Source organism: Drosophila willistoni, assembly GCF_018902025.1.
Source record: "Drosophila willistoni isolate 14030-0811.24 chromosome 2R unlocalized genomic scaffold, UCI_dwil_1.1 Seg167, whole genome shotgun sequence".
NCBI lineage: Eukaryota > Metazoa > Arthropoda > Insecta > Diptera > Drosophilidae > Drosophila > Drosophila willistoni.
In genome coordinates, this window is record NW_025814050.1 from 5,027,999 (window position 1) to 5,036,633 (window position 8,635).

At 34.2% G+C, this 8,635-nt stretch overlaps 2 long non-coding RNA genes across 2 annotated transcripts; one reads left to right on the forward strand and one right to left on the reverse strand.

The window, feature by feature from the left end:
* Positions 1-323: 323 nt before the first annotated feature.
* LOC124460257 lies at positions 324-874 on the reverse strand. The gene is made up of 3 exons (XR_006954184.1): positions 637-874; positions 459-580; positions 324-402 (listed from the first exon to the last, which is right to left on the reverse strand). It is a non-coding gene; the product is annotated as an uncharacterized LOC124460257 (long non-coding RNA).
* Positions 875-7,918: 7,044 nt separating this feature from the next.
* LOC124460280 lies at positions 7,919-8,260 on the forward strand. Its single transcript, XR_006954204.1, has 2 exons — positions 7,919-8,025; positions 8,081-8,260. It is a non-coding gene; the product is annotated as an uncharacterized LOC124460280 (long non-coding RNA).
* The last annotated feature ends 375 nt before the right edge of the window (positions 8,261-8,635 follow it).

Genomic DNA, 8,635 nt, shown 5'->3' on the forward strand with positions numbered 1-8,635 from the left:
ACGTTTGACTTCGGTAACATTTCTTCCCCGGTTCAGGTGCGCCTTTTTGATTGAATAACTGTTAACCGTTTCTGTTTACTTCAACATAAACTGTTCTCTGGGCTCTGAAAATGTATGACCCCTTTGCAAGGATCCCCGTCAATGACGGAAAATGTCTGAACGTTTCAGGCTTTTACTGCCTTTTAAATATCTGCATCGGAAGCTAATGTTTACAATACGCAGCTATTTAATGCACTTCAACAAGTTGCGACGATGATATGATATTCCCTTAGCTTCTTTTTGTAAGAATAAAGTCAATAGTTAAAAGAAAAATAAGGATCAAATGAGTTAGTATCAAAATATAATTTACTGTGCAGTCAAAATAGATCGTATATGTGTGTTTTGTCCTAACAATTCTTTGTGCTGTGGGCGTAGATTCAATTAGGTTTGGCTTACTTTTCGTATCTTTATTTACTTACAGGATCAACATTTTTGGATTGGCTAATGAAAATTGATATGAAGAAACTTGCTATAAAGAGAATAGACTGTTCCTTGAAGTTGAGCAGAATTAACATTTTTAGTTGGATAATAATTCTTTGTGCTGTGGGCGTAAATTCAATTAGGTTTTGCTTACTTTTCGTATCTTTATTTACTTACAGGATAAACATTTTTGGGTTGGATATTGAGAATAGATATGAAGAAACTTGCTATAAAGAGAATAGACCGTTCCTTAAAGTTGAGCAGATTAACATTTTTGGGTTGGATAATGAAAATCGATATGAAGAAACTTGCTATGAAGAGAATAGACCGTTCTTTGAAGGTGAGCAGCGTCGTTTGATGTTGCAGAGATTTTTTTTAGGTTTTTGATTTTTTACTATTTTTTTTAATTTTTGGGAATTTTACTCGTTTTTTTTAGTTTTTCGGAATTTTAAAAATTTTTTTTTAGTTTTTCAGAATTTTAAAAATTTTTTTTTAGTTTTTCGGAATTTTTCTTTTTTTTTACATTTTTTACAATTTTTTTTAGAAAATTTTCACTTTATCCTTAAAACTAAATTGTGTTTTCGAATTTTGTTTTTTTTTTTAGGTCCGAATGGTTGAAATGCTTGTGTTGTACTGAAATAATTTGTGTTTGAATTTACCAAGTGACCGGAAATTTGACATTTCATTGGCCATGGACTACTTAGATTTCATTTTTGGATTAGTATGTAGATTTTTAGCTTTGAGAGTCGATAAAAAATTACAATTTATATCCGAATTTATACATATATACATATATCTCTATGTATGTGTATGGAGTTGTTTGTTCGGTTAAAGAACTCAGACAGGCAATTGGTTAAATTCGATTCCCTTGTCAGGCCAATAGTTGAAGTAATTTAACATCCTAGTGATGAGTGAGAGGGGATAAAGAGGTTGGCAGGGGCAACATCACTTTTCGGCTGCATAACAAATACACTTCAATCAATGCCAAATGGCTATGCTGGCAATCACAGAACATGTGTGTGTGTGTGAGTGTAGGGCGCCACAAAAATGAAAACAAATTTTGGCATGATTGCTGATTGTTTGTCTTTTTCATTGTTTGGCATGGCTGCCGCTGCTGCTGCTTCTGCTGCTGCTGTCGATGTTGCCGCTGTTGCTGATGTTGCTGCTGTTGCCAACGCACGCGCACATTTATTGCTTCCCAATTGGAAATAAAAATGGCAGCAAGCAAAAGGCAGACAAACACGACAAAAAAAAACAAAAATACTGAAAAAACCAGTACAAATACAAATAAAAAGTAAAAGGACTCAGCCCGTCCAGACGGGCAACCGATTGGAGTTGAATTGAAAAGCATATCCATGCGAATTGGCAACAAATTGAAACGCCACGGGACATTGAAGGGAACAACATTGAGCCAACAAATGTTAAGCTGATGATCGAATTCCCTTTTAAGTAGAATCAGATTTACTGGATTTGAAAAAGTCATAGCTTAAATTTTCACTGACTAGCAAATTTAGTATTTTTCGTAAGTAAAAAAAAATATGATGTCTTAATAAAATAACAAATAAAATGTTATGCTTATATGTATGTACGAGGAAAACTATTCCAAGTATATTTAACCGATACTATTGATAAATATGTATAAATGCACTTCAAATTGATATTATATTCCAACTGCTGCTTTAATTGGTCGAAAACAAAACTGAAATCACAAGTGTCGAAATTTTCACCCATGTTTAGGGATGGTCTGCTGAAATTATATTTAGTTTGATTTGGCTAAATTTTGTTAATTTTATATTTATGTCATTTGGTTGGTATATTTACTTTCGCCCTCGTTTCGATTATATGGCAAACATTATCGGGAAATGAATAAAACTCATTTGTAAAAAAGAGTATAACGTAAGTCCCTGTGGCCATTGAAGTAGTACATATAGTCGGGGACTATCTCTCTTTTGCTTGACTTTTGATTTGATGTTTCTGTTTTTACTGTTCTTTTTTCACGTCTTTTCGGTTATTTTCTTGTTTTCTTCGTTGAGTTGATTCCCATTTTTTTTTTTTCTTTTTTTTTGACTAGGCTGCAAACATTGTTGGTGGCTTTTTGGCGTCACCGCTGATTAAAATAAACACAACAATGCTGTCGTAATGACGACATATGTATATATATATACACACACACACTCACATGTGTGTGTACCTCCTTCCACTCACTTCTCATCGACTTTTTTCCGCACAATTGTACAATTTTGTCTGCGCGTTTCATTTTTCTTTCTTTTGCGTTGCTTCTCCGCACATTGATTCATAATTGATTAGCATTACTTTACCATTGTTAGAATTTGCGAACGTGTATGTGGGTGTGTGAGTAAGTCTATGTGTGTGTGTGTGTGTTTGGGTATTTGATATTCTATTACTTTAGGCCATATCATGGCCTCGACTGTTCTCTGTTAAATTTAGCGTGAATTTTATTTTAGTTGCCTTGTGCAATTATTTGGCATCAACTTTTGTTGAATTAAACCATCAAGTTTGCATTGCAAATTTTTATGTAGTAACTAAATACACAAAGGCACATACATATGCATAGATGAAGGTGAAAATGTCCAACAAAAAATTCTATTGGAAATGTGCTTGAATGCTACATAACAACAACAACTTGTTGGGTTGCTCGATTAACTAGTTTTAATTAGATGAGCTGAGAATAACAAGTTGTTTGTTGTTGTTGCGATTGTTGCTAATAACTTTCAATACCATTTCGTTCCAGGTTAGTCTGCTTTATGCGTTCACTTGAATTACTTATTAAAACTGGGCTTGAGTAAAATTGTTGAGTCTTTAAAAGGGAATCAAAAGGCTTTTCCATTGTTTGTGCATCTACTTAACTAATGATTCAAATTATACAAAAATCATTCTAGACAAACTACTGAAACCAGTTTCAACTATTCTACAATATTTCCAGTCCAGTCTGGAATTGGAAAAGGTATCAAAAGAACTAGCCCTAAAGTTTTTCTTTAAGTTATCTGGGCAGTTGCTTCTCCTGTTGCTGTTGCTACTTTTGCATGTTGCATTTAAAGCTTTTGTAGCGTGCAATGCAGGAAATCATTTAAGCAATTTTCTACCTTTTGCTCTTTTATATAAGTTCACTGCTCCTATTGCACACACACACACACCTTAAGCAGACACATACATATACAAATACCTACCTGAAATGCGCTCGACTCGAACTTGGTCTTTGTTAAATGCATGTATAGAAATTTTTTTTTATTTGGACCACCATTCGTATTTGTTTTTTCGTATACCCTTTAAAAGGGAACTACATTCATATTTGTGATGACACTAAAGAATTTGATAAATATGTATGTTATTATGTGTATGTTATTATATGTAATGTGAGATGTTTTTTGAATTCAAAAACCTTAAAGAACACGGTAGAACATATTTTTCCTATAATTTGGAAAGGAAAACTATTCGAGAACATATGCTTAAAATAAAAGTTGGTTTAACTTTTAATAGTTGTAATAGATTATGTGCTTATCCAAACAAATGATTTGTAATCTACGGATAAAATATGCAGAGATTTATAAATGTATGATCACTTTGAAAAATAAAATATTTAAATTTGAGCATCGCAAGAGTCGACTTTTACTAAAGTCAAATGCAGAAAACATGCAAAAGGGCAAGTTTGTGGTTTTCTCTATAGCGCCCAGGTGAGTTCTTTTCTTCTGTTGCCGCGATACCTTGTCGGTAATTATGAATGGCTAGCGGGTAGAAATGCAGAGTTAAAAAAGAAGAGCTAACAAAAAAAAAGTATGGAAAGAAGAAAGAAATTTACAACAAGTCAATGTACTGGCTTCATCATGACGACGATGGTTTTGTTCAATTAAAAGTTTGTTGTGAGTTATCTCTGTTTATTTAATTTGCTGCTGCTGGAGTTTGGTTGGGTTAATCAGTGAGTTCGAAATGTGGAAAAGAACTTATTTAAGCCAAATGGAAACGCTTTAACGAATGTGACCAAAAAGTATGCACTGAAAATAGTTGAAGACCTTAGATAGTTACATATGCAGAGCACTTAGATGAAGAGTGTAAAATGTTGCCATGTTACCAGACGGGTAGAGTCAGAGCAGATGGCATCGTTTACATTGTTGACTCTCCCTTTAACTTTCTACCGCACACATGTTCTCTTTTTGTCTCTATCTTTTCTCTTACTAATTGCAATGTAAAGTGTTTAGACACAATTTGGCTGGGTCTTTGCTTCTATGTACTTGATGCCAGACACAAATGGCTCCAATTAAGTATGTGTGGGTTGTCCTGCTTATTCCTGACTTTTGCCATTCATTTTGAAGCACTCAAATGGACTGGAATAACAAACATGCAGCAATAAGCAAAAGTTGACCAAAATCATTTTAATGTATCATGATAATTTCCTTTTCAATTATAATCCCCATAGCCAGACCCAGAACGATTTAAGGTTTTACCTATATACATATGTATATATACATATATGTATATGTGGTAGTTTTTGCGGTCATGGTCACAACGCTGTCATTTCCAATTAAAAAGGTCATGCCCAAAAATAAAAAAAAAAAAAATTTACAACTGGAGATATCAAAATACTCGTAATTAATGCCCAGCCAACATATACAAACTATATTGCTGGGGTTGGTGGATGCTGCTGCTGCTGTTGGCTGGTTGGTTGTCTGTTTGGTGTTGGGCTTTTCATGTTATTTAACCCATTTAACTCCTAATTAATACACTTCACACAAATTTATTTTAATTACATAAAATAAACCAAATATTTATGCATGTTTGTATGTAATTTTCGACTGCCGGCACATGCACACTCACACACATGCTCATACGCACATATGTACATACATTTCCATATATTCAGATATATTTCCCTGTTAATTACGCAGATGTTCAGCAGCCGAGTCAGCCAGCCAGAGCGAACGAGTGAGTGAGTGAGTGAGAGAGCCAAGTGTTTGTTTGGCTGTCAACATCATTTGGCAAGTTGTAAACAAAAAAAAAGAAAATAAAAATAAAAAATACAAACACACATACATTGAAGCAACCATAGTCCGATGTATGTGTGTGTATGTAAGAAAACTCCATCGCCAAATAAAATAAAATTTATTTGCGGTGCACGAGTGAACATAAAATAAATATAAAAAGCAAACCATTGCATACTTGCCGGCGTTCCAGTTAAAGCCCTTTGACACGAATACAGTAAATATTACTTAAATGAGAAAAAATATAGCCGTATGATTATAATCACACCGTCTAGCAACAAATAAATCATACAGAATATTTCAATTCAAAGTCCAAAACTAAAATTTAAAAAGTTGATTCAAGGCTCTAAGTCTTCATATATTAAAGCAATTTTTTGATATCTACAACGTTTTAAGATCGATAAAGTGAATTTTAATATGATTCATGAAAATCATTATAATTTACTTGATACATTTATCTTGGTAGAATTTTATTTTACCTGTTTAATCCATCGTTTCAGGAAATTAATGCCCTGCCATGATGATTTACTGTATAAGCACAAATATTTCCCCTCCTGTTGCCTTTTGGCTTTTATAAGCTAAGCTGGTTTTTATTTTTTGAATTATTTGAAGGCTTTCTTTTTCTGATGCACAGCTCTACACACACTCACACACACACAACATTCATTCTCGGTTACACTTTTTATCCTAGGAGCATTCCATTTGTAATTAGTGTCGTGGCGGCTGTTCCACTTTGTTGTTGGCGCTGATAATGTTGTGTGCCGCGTGTAAATTCAGCACATTAATTTACTTAATTAGGTGTATGCGAGTGTCGGTAATTGCTTACAAGGCGACTCCAGCATATGGTAACCATGTGTTACATATAGCCTGACTAGCTAAATAGAGACATAGAAGGCATTATTAAATTAAATATCCGTCTTCTTCGACTTCAAGTGCCAACATGTAAATAAACCACAACCACGAAAGTAAGCCTAAGTTTCAGTAGAAGCAAGTGAAATCAAATGAAATATACTCGTAAATTAAAGAGTTTGGCAGCCCACTGACTAAATTTATGCCCGCCCGTTGACCAGCGAATGTTTTGCCATTATTTCATGATTTCTTTGCCATTTATCACCCACCTGCAAAACAAAATTACAAGTGAAAAAGCAAAACAGAAGCAAAACAACAACGAGCCGAAACGCACAGAATGCCACTGAACAAAAGACTTGCCCCACGCTCATCGTTTCGACAATTTGTCAAATCGCCACCGCAATTGCTGGACGAAGGAGCCCTCTAGTTCGATGTTTCCCTCCGCATTAAGGTGAAAATGAATTTACCGCATGGCCATTTGTGGCCCTGGATGGTTAGAATTAATTGAAAAACTTTACTCAATGAGCTTTTTCGTTGGCTAATTGTCAAATATTTGAAATAATTCCCGAAATTGAAAATCTGTTACTCATTTTAACTAATTATGCTAAACGAGCAATACCAAATCCGTTTCAAATGCGGCTTGGGTTCGATTCGTATTGCTTAAATAAAAAATAACGGGAAAGGAAACTAAAGTCAAGTAAGTAAGTCGCGTCAGCAACTTCGGTGTACCATGCACTAAGTAAAACAAAACTGTTAAATAAATAAATGTATTAAGCATATGTCACTTTTTGGCTCACACAAATGAAGAAAAACGTCTTTATGGATAACTTGACTATTTTCAGTTCGATGTTGATTCAATTTAGTACCTTGCTGCATATTAGCTACAGATTTTAGTAAGTCGAATTCAATTGCAGTAGTTAAAATATTTCTGGAGATAATCGTTTTTTTTTATTTTATTTCAGGGGCAGTAGGAGGCGTGGCAAATTTTTTATTTATCTATATAAGTAGACATGCTAAATGTTACCTCTTTGGCTGTTATGGTCTTTGAGAAAACCATTTTTTTTTAAATTGGAGGGGGCGGTAGAGGTTTTGTCAAAAATTTGAAGCAAAGTCTATATATTTACATACAAACTACACGGGTCTATGTACCAGGGATCTGGCTGTATCCCTGATAATCTCCGGGATCTAGGTGTTCATACAAACAGACGAACGGACAGAAATGGCTAGATCGACACGGCTGTTCAGGATTCAACCAGCTTTTAATGTTATATCCATAAAAATGTCTGTCTGTCAGTCAGTTTGTACTTCCTTCCGTCCGTATGAAGACTCGGATATTATATGACCAGAGCTACCAAATTTGGTATATAGACTTATGTGGTGTGTATGTTGATCAAGTTTATTTCAAACTTTACTTTGCTTACATCTAGTGTGCTCGTGTAAGAACATAGATATACAAAATTTTTCTACTTTTAGTCTGATGGCCTAGTAAGCTATGACTTCAAAACTTTCATTTTTTTTTTAACATGGATAAAGTGAACACCGAAAAATATTTAGTTTCCCTTGTTCAGTCGTACACAACAAACAAAAAAAAAACTAAAAAAAAAATGAAAAAAAAATACAATAAAAAATACAAAAAAAAAAAATTTTTAAACTTTTTTACTCTTAGGTTAAGAATAAAGTGATAATTAAATACACTCCTTACACATCATTTCCGTTGAATAAGGTGAGTATATATCTATGATTTTAACCAATTATAATTAACCTTGGAATGCATTCAGATGCTTCTTCAATCATTGGACGATGGATACAAGGTCTTCAATTATTGGGCAATGCTCGCATGGTTCGTCAATTATTGGACAATGGTTACGTTTTTATTCCATTATCTTCAATCAATAACACTAAACTGACCTGAGCTGCTACGGTTGTAACTGATTTTGATTATATTTATTTTGATACTAGTCGCAACTTCTAGAATTCTTATTATTTAACAAAGGTACTACAGTCGGGATCGATCGAAAGTGGCATGATAAAACATCCCGACTTCAATTATTATTCTAGTGTTCTGCAGAGAACTGCATTGAAAATTTTGCGATGCACTCAATCATTGAGCATGATTTTGTTCGATACGTTCCTTTGCAAAGAGCGATCGCTCTTCATCGGTTCGAAACGAACGCTCACAGATGCTCACCAAACGCTCTCTTGTACTTGATTTTGTATGACCGCATTTTTTCTTTCAGTTTGATTGAGCGGATCGAACCTTTCGTTTCATCAAATGGGGGGGTGATCGAAAATTTGGTCTGAGGAGAGTAACCGTATGTTTACCCACAATCGCA